Raw genomic sequence first — 16,874 nt, forward strand, 5'->3', positions numbered from 1 at the left:
CACCATTTATGTTTAAAAGAAGCTGGACCCCCAAGCCCTCCTCCCCCTCCTCCAAAGTCAGAAAGCAATTGCTGGTTTCAAGAATAACCTACAAAGAAACTTGGTTCTGGACAATGACAACTTCCTCCAAGCTTTCTCTCGTTAACAGTAATATTCCAGTTTGTAAAGTGCTCTGTGGTCTGTAAAAGGCTCTCACTTGTGGTATCGCATTTGATTCTCAAAGTGACTCTGAAAGAGGCAGAGAAAATATTGTGAATATTAGTATTACTACCAGAATTGGTGTTGACACAGGTATCGACATTGGCATTGGTCCATGTTTTCTGAAGTAGGAACTGAGGCTTAGGGAGATTTCATGAATTGCCCAAGTCCACAAAGCAGAGCAGAGGACGTGGACACTGTTTGACTTGCAAACCCATGTACTTTTCCTTTTGCAAAACCATAAAGCTATCCCTCACAAACAAAGCAGATTTTTGTGAGTTGAGCTTTTACTTCTTCCATTTCTTGGAACCTCAGCCTCACAAATCCAAGGCCCAGATTTTTATGGGTATGATGCAGAAAGTGTCCAAGTTGGATTTGGGCCCCGTACCATGGCAGTTCAGTGAGGGGGAAAGTGAGAGAATGTTGAACCCCCTTTTGGAGATTCCATCATTATCCTCTGGATGTGTAACTGTGGCACCTTCAAATGCACCAGACCAGGAGGTAGGAGATCTAGACACTTGACCAACCTCTGCCTCTACCGTCCTGCTGCAGCATGTCAGGTATTCCGAGCTTCAATCTTTTTCACCTGTAAAATGAGAGGGCGAGGCCAGGCGATTTCTACAAACCCTCCCAGCTCTAGTCTATGTGATTCTATGATTCTGTGATCCTGGATCAGACAGGGGACAAGGGTGGAGATTTTCCTTTGGGGGAACCTGTTCCTCTGAGACCCTTCCCACCACACCCATCCATTGGCTCCAGTGCCTGCTGTTAGCCTGGAGCTGGCCTGCCCCTGACTGGCTTGGAGACACCATTGTGCAATTTCAGTAGAGGGTTTGGGTGAGGGCGGGCTGAGGCCAGCAGGGGGGAGACCTACTGGGGTTATTTTTTTCAGATGCATATGTCCCCTCTCAGGCAGCCCTTTCAGAGCTCTGGACAATGTGCTCTTTTTTTGTCCCCAGCCCTTTCAGCCGCCTGTTCATTCTCTTTGCATCTGCTGTCACACAGGACATCCCGGCTGGCAGGCGACCATGGGGATACATTGTGCTCCCTTAATGAAGCAGGGGGCTGGTGATACGGGGGTGGGTTGAACGCCTGCAGGGGCCAAGGGTGATCATGGGTGCACCCCATTTTTCTGTTCTTGAGGCAAGGGGCAATTAGCCCCTCTAATACCTCTCCAGGTCCAAATGGATGTGCCTGTAAGACAGGAACTAGTTTCGAGTCAGAAGCTTTGGAGTTGGAGGTGCTGAGAGGGTGAGATGGTACAGAGAGGGTTCGGTTTTCCCTCCAGAAGTGGCAGTGCTTAGTAGGTGGAGGGAGGTCCTGGGAGAAAGAGCATCAGCCAAGAAAACTTGGCCTGTGTCCTGCTCACAAGGCATTCCATAAGCCGTGCAACACACAACTGGATGAGGGAGGACACTGGGGAATCCCCTTCCGTTCTTTGTAAGCTGACTACGTCATCATCCACCTGGGCTTCATTTCTAAGGAGTGTTGCCTGAAGCCAGGAGGGTCAATGAAATGACTTGTAGGCTCTCCTTCCAGTCCTGATGTATTGAGGTTGGAGGCTCTCACAATCCAGGTGAAGAAGAAAGAGAAGGAAGCTACAAGAGTTTACACTGGTGCAAAAAGATGCAGCTGGGTTAGAGGGTGAGGTCCTAGGTGGTTCTCCCAGCCCACCACCATGTAAGAATGACCTTCAGAATCCCCTCCCCCACTCCCAATAATAAAGAATATTGAATAACAATGCAATCTCAGAGGGGAAGAGCTATTTCTCCCTTTGTGGCTTGTAGCCCCCAACACCGATGACTGTCTGTCCCATGGGTGTGGCTGGTTGACTCTACAGCTACTCCCACTATGGAGCCGGCCAGCTAAGGCAGCCCTGATGTTTCCAGGCAGGGCTACCCTCTGTAGGGTAAGGTCTGCTTGCAGCTCTCAGGATCAGCAGAAGTCCTATTTCCAAAAGAAAGCCCGTTACCCCCAGACCTGTCTTCTGCTTACTACAGCATGACTTTGCAGAAGTCCAGAGCTCACTATAATGTTCTGGCCAGCGCTGATGTCTTCCCAACTGTCACGACTACTTGAGTTTGTCTTTCTGGTCTGTTTACTGTGCCCCCACCCCCACCCCTCACCCCACCCCCACCCATCACCCCTCCTGGCCTGCTTACCCACCCACCACCCCAAAGAAAAAAGCTTGAGCCTTGTCCAACAAGGCCCCCTGTCCCCTTTAACAAGCAAAGTGTGCTGGCATTGGAATTGGTGGTCTTCTCCCCTGAAGGTCGTTAATTAGTACAGAATGCAGACTTCAGTTGTCTTGCCAGCCCTGATGAAAACGCAGCTGGCAGGTAGCCGAGACGGAGGAATTTGTCATAGGTTAGATCAGCCCAGGCTCTAAGAACCAAGTGTACAGCTTATGCAAATAGTTTTGCTTAGCATGGATCCTGTGTTCTTATTCCCCCTCTCTCCCCCCAAGACTTTTTTTCTAACTGAAGGGTGGGGAGGGAGTAGAGGAACAAGGGGAGGAGGGAGAACAAGCACTTACTTGCCAGAGCTCATTCTAAATCAGAAAGGAGCAAATTGCTTTTCCTAAAAAGAAAAAAGCTTGGGGGGCGGGGGGCACCCATCCTTTGGTCTAATGCACCAAGCATTTGAAAGCTGAATTGCTCAATAGGAAAGGCCAGCAGTGAGTGTATTTGGAAAGAGACTATTATCCGTGTCAAAACCCATTCACACTTTCTGGGAGGCCTGCAGAGCACCTGGGTGGGGTTTTGAAACATTGGGGTTCTATTTCTCACCCTGCCATGATGGTGACACCTTCTCGACCCTTGCCTCAGTCTCCCCATCTTTGACAGATGCTGAGTGCTAGCCTCAGTTGACCAGGGCTCCTGGGCCTCCGTGAGTCCCACCAGAATGAATGAAGTGCTATGGTGATTTCTCTCAGGATGTGTAGCAGGAGCTTGACAAACTATAAAGAACCATTCATCAGAGCCTGACTGACAAGCTAATTATTATCTGTGTGATTTGGGATAAATTGCTTAACCTTTCTGAGCTTCAGTTCCTCATCTGTAAAAGCAGGGATAACAATCCCTCCCTGATGCTGAAGTAGTGTACCTGGAACATAGGGAGAAATCAATTAATGTTTATGTATATACATATATAGATATAGATGGCCAGGAAGTAATTTATTGGTGGGCACAAATCAGGTGAGGGCATAACTGGCAAAGCCTTCATAAATCCAGGGCCCACTACTTGTCCAAGGCGTCACAATTGGGGATGTATTTGATCCTACAACTATCTGGAATAGCGCTTTTCAGCCATCATGTCTTTGAATTCATCAGCACTGAACTTGGTAAAACCCCACATCTTGGAGATACGGATTTTCTGGTGGCCAGGGAACTTGAATTTGGTGTGCTTGGGCATGAGGACTCGGAGCGATGTGGACCCTGCCACCATACCCTGGGGCTTTCCAAAGGCATGCCTATCTGGAGCCCAGGTGGGGGACGGCATGAGGTCAGACATGACCATCAGCAAGAAAGGGCAGTCTCCCAGGTCCCTTAGGGCAACCCATACAACCGACAGTCTAGTAGTCTCTTACCGAAGACGCTGCTGTCTACAGCCACTGCTCACCAGGCCCCCTGGAGAAAGGAGGTTTATCTGCTTAATTGGCTGTAGAGTCCATCAATATTTGATGAGAATGGATAAAGCAAACTAAGAGAAAGCAGTTAGCATGCTGCCTGGTGTAAAATAGATACTCAGTAAAATTTGGCTTGCAGTATTCTAACTGTGGGAACAAGATTGAGAAATAACCAAGAGAAAAATTGAATTTCGAAGTTGTAAAATGGAAGTCAAGACATCAAGTTGGTTCAGTACTGTGAAGCTAAGTGTGAGGTAGGAATTAAGGAAAAAACCCTAGTTTAATCTAGGACAGGATGTCTTAAACTTGGCACTACTGACATTTTGGGCCAGATAATTCTTGTTATTGGGGGTTGTCCTGTACAGTGTAGGATGTTTAGCAGTATCCTGGCCTCAAAGCATTAGATGCCAGTATCATCTCTCCAAGCTGTGACAACCAAGAATGTCTTCACATATTTCCAGATGTCCCCTGGGGGCAGTGGGGGGGGGGGGGGCAAAATCTCCCTCAATTGAGAACCTCTGATCTAAGATAATTTCCTCCAGAAAAGTAATTAGTATTCTGCTGAACTCCACAGACTGTAGGCATGTGATACATTTTAGCTGCTACCTAACACTAAGGCAGAAATAGCAATTCCTTGCTCAAGGGCTATTGTGAAGGTCAGAGGAGAGTGTGAACCACATTCTTGTGCATACCAAGAATGGCAAGGTTATCATACATACTTTTCTAATGAATATAAATAAAAGGAGTCAAATGAATGAAAAAATGTAAACCATTTCTTCCTTCAGAGGAACAGGATTACCAAGCGAAGTAAGACAATAAATATTTACATGGCAGAGTGGACAAATTCTCATGATATCAGTGAACAGGCCAGGAAGTAAAATAGTTCAGACCTCAGGCTCTTGCTGCTTTCTATATCCTCCCAGCTTTGTACAGGAAGGTCTGACAATGAGAAATAGTTCTGGTGGCCATTGGGAGGTCAGTGAGGGTGGTTTGCTCTCATCAATAGCTGCTCAAGGATTCTGCACATTGTGCTTTGAAATGGATCCTCAAATCATTCCATCGATATTTAATACATAATAGGGGTATGGTGCAGACAATGCATTTTCCACAAACAGCCAAAGTAAGCTTTTAAAAATCTAAAGCACTTATCTGCTTAAAATCCTTCAGTGGAGATTCTGCTTCCACTAACTGCTATTGGATCAACCCTCCCTCTGATAACAATTATAAACGGAATAACTACCTTATATGACTGGTGAGTGAACAAAATTAGGCAGAAAGCAGAGGCCCATCAACATTTGGGAGAAAGGAAATGCACCCGGTGATTTTCTTATTTTACAGCTTTTTATTTCAGGGCAGGACTCAGTCAGCATCCATTCAGGGCAACTAAAACTAGAATAAAAACCTGTAGTCTATTAACCTATTAAGGCTTTACGAGCCAGAGAATAGAGTACAGGACATCCATCTGGAAAGTAAACAGAGAAATCTAGCAATGGAGAGAGCCACAAAGGGAGAGTCAAAAAATCTGCGTATAAACTCTAGCTGAACCTTGACCCTCAAATGTGTGTGGCAAACTCGAAGGGGCCCAGCTAAGGTTAAAATAAATAATCAGGGATTTCAGCTGCCACTAACCACAGAGGACACAGAGCAGGGTGTATGAGTCTGCCTAAACTAAGAACTCACTAAAACAAAAACAAAAAAAATAATAAACATTCTTCAAAGGAATATAAAGGAACCCAGAGTCTCTACCTAATATCATTCACAATGTCCAAGATATAATCCCAAATAATTAGAGAGAGAGAAAGAAATGTGAGAATGTGACCTATATTCAAGAGAAAAGGAGACCAATTTTGAGATAATCCAGATGTTGGATTTGGTAGGCAAGGACTTGAAAGCAACTATTTTAACTACATTCAAAAAAGTAAAGCAGGGATGGTGTGATGGTGGCTCAGTGGCAGAATTCTTGCCTGCCATGCTGGAGACCCAGGTTTGATTCCTGGTGCCTGCCCATGCAAAAAAAAAGAAAAGAAAGAAAGTAAAGCAGAATGTGCTCATAATAAGTGAACAAATAGGAAATCTCAGCAGAGAAATAGAAACTACATTAAATAACCAAGTGGAAATGCCAAAATTGAAGGATAAATATATATGAAATAAACACTTCACTAAATGAGATTAAAAGCTCTCATCACTTTCATTCAACATTTTACCAGAAGTCCTGGCCAGTGCATTAGAGCAAGAAAAAGAAATAAAAGACATAAAGTTTGGCCAAGAAGAGTTAAATTATTTCTATTTGCAGAAGAGATTTTGTTTATGTAGAAAATCCTTTTACATGTACAAAACAATACAACACCAAAAGCATGACCCATGAAAAATTTGACAAGTTAGATTTTATTAAAACTAAAAGCTTCTGTTCTTCATAGGACATTGTTGAGAGAATCAAAAGACAAGCCATAAACTGGGAGAAAACACATATAACTGATAAAGGACTTATTTTCAAATTCTACTAAACTCTCTTAAAACTAAAAAAAAAAAAGAAAATCCACTTTAAAAATGGCAAATGATTTAAATAGATACCTCACTAAAGAACACATACAGACAGAAAATAAGTGTATGAAAATATTCAACGTCATTTGTCAATGAAGAACTGAAAATTTAAACAACAGGGTACCATTAAACACCTATTTGAATGGCTAGAATCCAAAAAACTGATAATACCAATTGCTGGTAACAGGAACTCTCATTCCATTGCTTGAGGGAATACAAAATTGTACAACCACTTGGGAAGACAGTTTGGAAGTTTCTTACAAATCTAAAGATGGTCTTATCATATAATCCAGCAATCATGTTCCTAGGTATCCCTCCAGCTGATTTGAAACTTATGTTCACACAAAAACCTGCACACAAATATTTATAGCAGCTTTATTCATAATTACAAAAAACTGTAAGCAACCAAGATGTCCGATAATAACTGAATAGATAAACTAACCATGGTACATTCATACAATGGAATATTCATCAACAATAAAAAGAAATGAGCTATCAAATCATTGATACTTGGATGAATTGTAAATGCAAATGATTAAGTAGAAGGTGCTTATCTGAAAAGCTGCATACTATATGATTCCAATTATATGGCATTCTGGATAAAACAAAATAAAGCAATGATACAAAATCAGTGGTTGCAATAGTAAGGGGAAAGAGTGAGGATTGAAAGGTAAAGAACAGGAGGCAGTGAAACTATTCTTTTGGATGATATGTAATTGTGGATACACAGCACTATGCCTTTATCAAAACCCATAGCACAGAGAATAAACCTTAAGATATGCAAATTTTTAAAAATCATTTTGGAAGTTGGTGAAATACCAAGATGGAATAGTGAATGTGATCAAACAATGTAAGAAAATGTAAGAAAAACCTTAGTGAAAGGGCTGGGGGAGAGAATGTTGATCTAAGCTGGAAATGAGTGGTATCTGTATGACTAACGGCAAAAAAAACTTTCACAAGCACTGCACTCAAGCTAATGAATGTGTGTCCTATGGAGGTATGGGTAAACAATTTGATACTACTATACATGTATACTGAAACTGAACGATTAAGTAAATGGACAGTAGAAGGAAGGAACCAGATTTCTCATTATTGGAATGGAATATTAAAAATATACAAGGAGAAGAGGCTAGAATGATCCATGTAGTATCGTGTATTTAGCCATACCTTGTATGGCTAAATATAGAAACATATGGTTACACAGAGGAATATTTATAGATCTGTATTTTTGTATGGGCTAGTATTCACAGATGTATCTACTTGTCCTGCTAGCTGAAAGTACTTACAGCAAAGATACCCTAGTAGCAATGAGGACACCTAGCACCCAGATCACCCAAGTGGTTTTGAGAACCATTCACCAATGAAAGGAACTAAGGCTTTTTTGGGGAAATGACTGATTCTAATATTGGAGCAGGAAATATACAAGATGAGCGTCTTGTAATGCCAGAAAGCAAGTACACGCTAAAAAAAAAAAAAAAAAAAAAAAAAACCATAATGATGGTATGTCAAAGGGACACGGGAGCCAACTGAAAAAACTCCCAATGGCCAAAACTGGAGCCATTTGAACAACAAAATAAATAAGGCAGTATTGGATTAGAACCCAAAATATAAATGTCGTTGAGTCCATGCTGCTTTAAACAAGTGAATGAATGAATAAATAAGTACCCCATGCAGAAGAATTCCAGCTAATTTACGTAGGTAATCTGCCTTTAAGGTTGGAGCGCAATAACTCCCCACTCTTAAGTAAGAGCTGTGCATAGTGACTTCCGTCTAAAGAATTTAGTATGGAAAGAGTAGCTTTACAGAAGAGAAAGCTGACAAACACAACCTCACCCAAGTGACCAAGGTCAGCATCAGTAGTGATAAATCATTGATAGTATATACTTGTGATAGGATGTGATGAAAATGGCATTTTGCCTATGTGATCTTCCTCCCCAAAACTCATAACCTCAGTCTTACCATGAGAAAAAAACATTAGATATATCCCAGGGGAGGGCTATTCCACAAAATATCTGATTAGTACACATCAAAACTGTCAAGGGCGTCAAAAACAAGTAAAGTCTGACAACTTCTCAATTTTTCAATAAATTTGACATTGTTCTTTAAAAAATTTACTAAAAAGTAAAATGTACATACAAAACATATTGGAAATGGTAAGTAAATTTAGCAAGATTGCAAGATACAAGTCAATATTCAAACAGCAAACTAGCCGACCATTGGAAGATGTAACTTAAAAAAACACCTCACATGATGGTTCAATACTATCTGTATCCCAGAAAAGATCGTATTCAGAAAAAAATAAGCTAATCTATTCCTGTGGGTGTAAACCTATTGTAAGTAGGATCTCTTGGTGAATAGGATCTTAAATTGAGATGTGACCCCACCCCATTCAGGGTGGCTCTTAATCCTCTTGCTGGAGTTCTTTATAAGAAGATAAAAAACAGAGAAGACACAGAAAAAAGCCCCAGAGAAGCTGAGAGAAGAAGCCACTGAAGCTAGAAGCTGAAAGCAGCAAAACAAGGGAGAGAAGCAAGAGTCTAGCAGACATCCCCATGTGCCTGGCCATGTGACAGAGGAGCTGAGGATTGCTAGGAGCTGGTCTTCAGGGAGAAGGCTAATAAATCTCCCTTGTTAAAAGCTGGCCCATTTCTGGCATATTGCATTTGGTCAGCTTTAACAAACTAAAAACATCTCATTAACAATAGCATAGAAAGAGAAGTTGCTTATAAATAAATTTAACAAATGATGGAAAACCTATCTATGGAATACTACAAAATATTACTAAATCAAATTTGAGAATACCTAAATAACTAGAGATATACTATGTTTAGTATGTAATGTGCTTAAGATGTCAATTCACCCTACATTGATCTATCTAGTTTATATAATCCCCAATATAATGCTAACATGGTTTTTTTTAATTGACAAGGCAAAGTTAACATTTATATGGAAATGCAAAGAATATAGAATATCCAAAGCAGTCTTGCAAAGAATGTAGTTGAAGGATTTGCAAATAGTAAGATTTCAAGACTTTACTATAAAGCTATATGAATCCAGCTTACTGCTGTTAAAAGGTTTAACAGAAAGATCAGTGGAACAGAGTTGAGAGCCCAGAAATAGTTCCATACATCAGTAATTATAATTGATTGATTTTGACATTAAGACCAAGCAATTCAATGGCAAATGGAAAGTCTTTATGCAAAATGATGCTGAAACAACTGGGTATCCATTTGGAAAAACAGTTAAGCTTGACTCTTACCTCACACCATAATTAAAAACTAATTATAATTGTTCTGTAAACCTACAACTTCTCTAATTAAAAAAAAGAAAAAAACCAATTAAAGATAGTTCATGCACTTCAGCATAAAAGCTCCAATACTAAGCTTTTAGAAGAAGACAGGAGAATATCTTCTCAACTTGGAGGTTGGCAAAGGTTTCTGTCTTTGATAAGACATAAAAAGCAATAATGATAAAGTAAAAAAAAAGATAGACAATCAAAATTAAAACTTTTGCTCATTAAAATCCACAGTTAATGCAATGACTAGGCAAAGCACACCTCAGGAGATAATATTCACAAATAGGTATCTCACAGGGAACTTACATCCAGGACATATAAAGAATCTCTACAATAATAAAAACATTAACAATTTAACAAAAATGGGCAAAAAAAAAAATGAACACTTTATAAAGGCAGATACACTAATGGCCAATAACCACTTGAAAAAGTGATCAGCATCCTTAGTCATCAGGACAGACAACCACATGGAGACACCACTACACAACCATCAGAATCGTAAAATCAATACTAAATGCTGATGAGAATGTGGAGCAATAGGAACTTTCATAAATTGTTAACGGGAGTGAAAAATGGTGCAATCACTTTGGGAAAAAAGTCTTTTTTTTTTCAAAAATGAAGCCCTATACAAAAGAATGTGTATTGTGTGATTCCATATAGGTGAAGTTATTGAACTGGCAAAACTAATCCTCAGTGGAGAAAAGCAGGGCAGTAGTTGACTCTTGGGAGTGTGAGGGTACAGATTGACTTGGAAGAGACATGACGAAAACTTCCTGGGGTGATGTTATTTTTATAGGAATTTGGATTATTCAGATGTATATATTTCTTAAAATTAATCAAATGGTACACTTAATGAAACTCGATGCAAATTTTACCTTTACAAAGAAAATGACGTATCTGTTTAAAATCTGACATCGTCTTTCCAGGGAAAAAATACAAAATGCTCCAAGAAGTCCTGCATGATCTGGCCTCTGGCTTCTTGCTAGTATCATCTTATTCCATGGTCCCAACCTTCCTCCCAGAATGCTGTTCCTATTCAGCTTATTGAATACACTAAAATTCTTTCCCGCACACCTTCGATTGCCTCACCTTGGGAGGTACTTCCTGCCAGGCTTCACCAGGCTAATTTCTACTCATCCATCCAGTCTCATCTTAAATGTTTCTCCCCAGGCTTTCCTAAACCCTCTCTCCCTCTCTGTCTGAAAACCAACCTATCATCCTCAGTATTTTTTTTTATCCTCACTGTTTTTACTCCCTCTCTGAAACCCTGTTCTTCTCCTTCACAAAACTGCTTACAAGGTGCAATTATATATGTATCTCTGGGTCCTTTTCATCTGTGTCTGTCTTTATACTCCCTGAGGGTAAAGACCAATTCTTTGCTGACCGTGGATATTTTTATGCCTAGCATGGCACCTAGCTGAGGTTAGGCACTCAATAGAGATTTTGTGGTTTTTTCCATAAGAACTTTATTTCTCAAAAAGGGAGGAAGAATCCAAAGTATTAAAATACTCCTGTAATTTTTTCTTTGGAGGGAAAGGGGAAGGAGGATAGGATGGCAAAATAATTCATATAAAAATTGCAAGCAAAAGTTCTGCAGAAATTCCTCCTGCTAACTGGGGAACAAACATCCTTAAACTCTCACATCACAGTTTGAAACTCCAAGTATAATGGAATTATGGTAACGCTTAGTCTCTTGGATCAGAAGGGCAGCAGCCATCTGGAATGCCTATTTATTTACTCAAATATAAAGTCTTCACAGTGGAAATCTTTCAGTCCATTTTTGTAATTCCGTTTCTGATGAGAATGCTAAAATTTTAAAAATTCCAAATCTTTCATTTTCAAAGATGACTGTGAATGGAAAAGAGGTGAAATGTGGAAAGACTTACTAGGAATGACTAGTTCCAGTACCAATCAAAGGCCAAGGGAGACTTTACCTCACTGAGGTAATAAAAAGGTAAAAATTGGTCATAATTTTTCCTTTGGTTTTTGTGTGTGTGTGTGTTTGTGTGAGCGTGAGGAACACACCTTTCTGTTCCTTTCTCTGAAGAAACTTGGATTGGGAAAAGCAAAGTCTCTATTTGTACCAATTATATATAATTTTTTTTTCATCATTCCGTTCCTCATATATAATCAGTAATTCACAATATCATCACATTAGTTGCATATTCATCATCATGATCGTTTCTTAGAATATTTGCATCAATTCAGAAAACAAAATAAAAAGACAACAGAAAAAAATTCATACATACCATACCCCTTACACCTCCCTTTCATTGATCACTAGCATTTCAATCTAAATTTATAAATGTTTTTTAATAAGTAAAATTAAAATCAGAAAAACGCACATAGGAAAATCATGATGGCCATGGAAATAAAAATGGAAAGCCAGCAGGAGAGCTGTATGTGTAGCTGTAACAAAGACCTCACGAGGAGAATCTGGAAAGGTTAACTACAGGAAAAAGTGTGGGCATCTGGGATACTAATGAGGTACCATTCAGTGCCAATGCAGTTTAATCACAACTATTTTCAATTCTGAAAATTGTCTTCTGATTCTTGTTTGTGTATATATAAAGTGTTTATACTTTTATTCAGTTTGTGACTCAAGTCTTGATCTCTACTTTTTGAAACAATACAATTTCATATAAATTATATGGTGTTTTAAATTCACATGTAGTAACCCTAGAGAACTGTATTGTATTAATATGCGATTTTTTTCCTTAGGTATATTTCCATGGCAGGTCAACTGGGGTCAGAAAAATAGTCATTGATGCACTGAATGCGAGGATGAATGAGAGACACAAAACTTACTGTCTCATGAGAAGCTGTGACAAATATACACACAAAAAATTATACTATCAGATCCTAGGCTCAGTTCCTGTCTCTTTCTTTGAAGTATCGCCAGCCTCTAGCACATCATTGATTTAACAAACCCTAGAACTCTACTGACATCATAAATTATCCAAATAATTTTAGACATTTTAAATTGGCTTTTCTGTTACCTATAGGAAGACAACATCCTAACTGATTTGGTATGTGCTCAGAAAATACGTGTTGAATAAATGAATAGTAAGTGAAGATTAGAAAAAATGAGAGCTATAAAGCCCAAAGAAGGGAGAATTCACTTTTTGTGTGTGAGGAGGTAAAAATCTGAGTTGCACCTCAAAGAATAAGTGGAATGGATGAGAACACAGAGGCAAGGAGGGCATTCCCTGTGAAGAAGAAAATGAGGCAATCCCTAAATAGCACAATTAAAAGGCATTGCTCTTTGCCTTTTGGATATACCCTGGTATCCTTCTCCAGGATGAGCTATCTGATGACATTCTATTTTTACTATTGATTTTTATTTACTATATTTATTTTCTTAGCAATTTCATGGAAATATAATTTATATACAATTTGAGGTGGACAGTATTGCAACCACCACAATTATGAAATTCAAGCATTTCCATCATCCTTTTTCACTCAGTTCCCTCCCCTATCTTCTGGCCTCTGGGAACTACTGATCTCTCTATTGCTACTCTTTTGTTTCTTCTAGAATGTCATATAAATGGGATCATGCAGTATGTAGTTTTTTGTGTCTGGCTTCTTTCATTTAGTATAATGCTTTTGAGATTCTTCGGTGCTGATGTGTATATCAGTTCATTGCTTTTTTGTAGATAGCATCTCTTGAAGATGCTGCTTCAGTTAAGTTGTGGCCCAAATGAGGTTGGGTTTCAATCTGGTTTACTGGAGTCCTTCATAAACAGGATGAAATTCAGACACAGAGAATGTCCAGAAGTCAATGGAACCCAGAAAAGAAAGAAGCTATCACCATGTGCACTGCCATATGACAGAAGAGCCAAGGACCAAGGATCACTGGCAGCCAGCCTGGGGAATGTCACGGTCTTCAGGCAGAAGGCATTCTCTTGCTGTTGCCTTGATTTTGGATTTCTCCTAGCCTCAAAACCATGAGTTAATAAGTTCCCATTGTTTAAGCCAATCCATTTTATAATATTTGTTTTAGCCACCAGGAAACTAAGGCAGAAAAGTCGTATTTTAATATCATAAAGTGCTATTTTTTTTACCACTATTTCAAACTGAATTTATTTTAACATTTGTTCCCCCTATTATTTATTTTTATTCCATATGTTCTACTCTTCTGTTGATATAGCAGCTAAAAGGAGCATCAGACATAAGGTTTTCACATTCACAGAGTCTCATTGTGAAAGTTATATCATTGTTCAATCATCATCAAGAAACATGGCTACTGGAACACAGCACTACATTTTCAGGCAATTACCTCCAGCCTCTCCACTACATCTTGAACAACAAGGTGATATCTACTTAATGCGTAAGAATAAAGTGCTATTGATGTTTAATTCGGTATCAAATTACTTGTTGCTAACATATAGAAATACAGTGGATTTTCTATATTGATTTTATCCTGTAACCTTGTTGGACTTATTTTCTAGTTCTGGCAGTTTTTGGTAGACTTCTTAGAATTTTCCACATAGAAAATCATATATCTGTGAATAAGTAATGTTTTACTGCTTTTCAAATATGTATACCTTTTAATACTTTTCCATGCCTTGTTGCATTAGCTATGATTTCTAGGGCAATGTTGAATAGAAGTAGAAAAAGTGAACATCTTTGTCTTGTTCTGCTCTTAGGAAGCATTCAGCATTTCGCTGTTAAATATGATGTTAGCAATAAGGTTTTTGTATATGCCCATTTCAGATAGAGGATATCCCTTCTGCTCCTAGTTTACTAAGAATTTATATTACAGATGGGTGTTGAATTTTTCCAAAATTTTTTTTGGCATCTATCGAGATAATCATATGATTTTCATTTTCAATTTGTTGACGTGGTGAATTACAGTTTAGAATGTTCAGCGAACCTTACATTCCTAGAGTGGATATATTACCCTTTTATTTATTGCTGAATTTGCTTTGCTAATATTTTGTTACATTTGAGTCTAGATTCGTGAGGGATAATGATCTATAGTTTTATTTTCTGGTAATGTCTTTGGTTTTGGTATTCTGCTAAAGTATTTCCTGCGCTTCTATTTTCTAAAAGAGTTTTGTAGAACTGGTAATATGTCTTCCTTAAATGTTTGGTGGACATCACCAGTGAAGCCATCTGGGTCTGGCTTTTTCTTTATAGGACAGTTTTCAATACAACTTTAATATTTAAAGTATTTTGAGAGGTAGTCAATTTATCTATTTCTCCTTGAGTGGGCTTTGGTAGTGTGTCTTCCAAAATATTTGTCCATTTCACCCAAGTTGTCAAATTTATGGGCATCGAGTTGTTCAGAATATTGCCTTATTATCACCTAAGATGGGCTTCCTGCATTCGAAACACCATAGTATTTTCTTTGTTGAAATTGAAGCCAAGTCACCGCCCTCAGTCTCCCCCCTGCCTAATCCATGCTCCACACAGAACTTCATAAAAGGTATAATAATTTTATTCTCTTTGTCTAAAGGTATACAATGGCTCCCCATGGCCGAAAGGAGTGGTTTTTAAAATTGACATTCCCTTGAAGAGCAGCACAATTTTTCCACATGAAATATTATGCAGAAATCCATTAAATAAGATAAGTAACAATTAGAAAGAAGGCTGGGGTCCCAGAGCCTGGCTTTATCCATGCTTTCCTTACTGCTAGCAGGTGACCCTGAGGCTCCTCCAAAGGATGCTTGGAGTTTACTGAACAGAGATTAAAAAACATTGGCTTAAGGGAGAAGATGCAAAGGACCTGTCAGGACACACAAAGCCCTTCACAATCTGTCCTCAGTGTTTCCACATGCCTCTTGTGCTACATCCCTCCTCCTATCCTCCCACCCCTCTCCCAAACACACACATTTGAACATCTCTGTACCTCAGCTACTCATCTGTAAAATGATGATAATAAACCTCACAAGACTGCTGCGTGAATTAGTTGAATTAATACACTTAAAGCACTTAGAATAGTCCCTGGCACTAAATACACAATAAATATTAGTTGCTATATATATATATTTTTTACATTAGCCTTTAACACAGCCATACATAACTGCTTATTAGTCTCCAAATAAATGGTGCTCTTTAAAGGATTTATACTTTGCATATGCTATTTCTTCTACCTAATAACAAAACCCTTTGTGCCCTCTCTTTCCTTTACTGCCTGGCAAACTCTTATGCATCCTTTAAAACCCATGGCAAAAGTCTCCTTTTGATGCTCTCCTAGTTTTCAAGGACAAAGTCAACTATTCATCTTCGGTGTGTCCAAAGCACCCAGCACATACCTCTGTCACAGCTTTATCACTGTACTGAGAGTCTCTCCAGCTCAGCAATGGACTACTTATCCTCATAACTATGAATTCTGACATATAGCAGTCAGGAAAAAAAATGTTTATCGGATAGAAATGAGGGGACGAAAAGATAGAAAGCAAAAACTGTCTGCTTGGAAAGAATTAACTTCAGATTTTGTTGTCAAGAAATGCCCACAAGAGGGCAAGACTTGCTTAAGATTGACAAAAAGGATGCTGTGATAGCCTCAACAGGAAGGGGCTGTTTTAGCACTGGAGTTATAGCTCAGCAGCACCTCAGCCCAGACTCTGCTCCCACAGGCTCTAAGGATCCACAGCAAAGCCTTGGAGTCAGTGGATCTTTGGCTGCACTGCCTCCCCTTTTGGAATATGTCTCAGTGTTTGACGTCGTCTTGAAACACCCAATACCAACAGTTGCCCCCGCCTGCCTTGGAATCTCTCCTTTCCAGTCCTGCCACCTCAAAACTCTGATTCAGAACTTTTCCAGTCCCCAACCCTATCAACACTTATTTGTCCAATATCCCCCTTTCCTCAGAGTCTGCAAGAGATCTATCCATAGAAAAGTGTAAGGTGGGGAGCAGCGGAGGCGGGAGGTAGGCGGGGCAGGGGCAGCTCTGTGCTGGTGAGAGGACCTTTGCACTCTTCCGCCCAGGTAGGGGACTGTCAGCCCATCCTTCTGTAACTCCTATTTCAGGAAAGTTTAGAGCAACCACTGTGGAAGTGCCTTCTCATCTCCCTATTTCTAAGTAAGGACGTGACTAACCATTCAGATGTTCATTATCTCCCTCTTAATTCCCTCGTTAGTCAGGTCCATGGGCTAGCCACCAATTCTGATCAAAAATGTCTTACTTAGGACTTAAGTATTGGCACAATTACAAAACAATATTGGATTCCAGAACAGCAATACATCAGAGGTTAGAGGCTCATT

At 39.5% G+C, this 16,874-nt stretch overlaps 1 non-coding gene across 1 annotated transcript; it reads right to left on the reverse strand.

Annotated features, from left to right (window-relative positions):
* Nucleotides 1-3,728: 3,728 nt before the first annotated feature.
* LOC143643043 (small nucleolar RNA SNORA70) lies at nucleotides 3,729-3,864 on the reverse strand. Its single transcript, XR_013156086.1, has one exon. It is a non-coding gene; the product is annotated as a small nucleolar RNA SNORA70 (small nucleolar RNA).
* Between the last annotated feature and the right edge of the window lie 13,010 nt (nucleotides 3,865-16,874).

Source organism: Tamandua tetradactyla, chromosome 7, assembly GCF_023851605.1.
Source record: "Tamandua tetradactyla isolate mTamTet1 chromosome 7, mTamTet1.pri, whole genome shotgun sequence".
In the NCBI taxonomy this organism is placed as follows: Eukaryota; Metazoa; Chordata; class Mammalia; order Pilosa; family Myrmecophagidae; genus Tamandua; species Tamandua tetradactyla.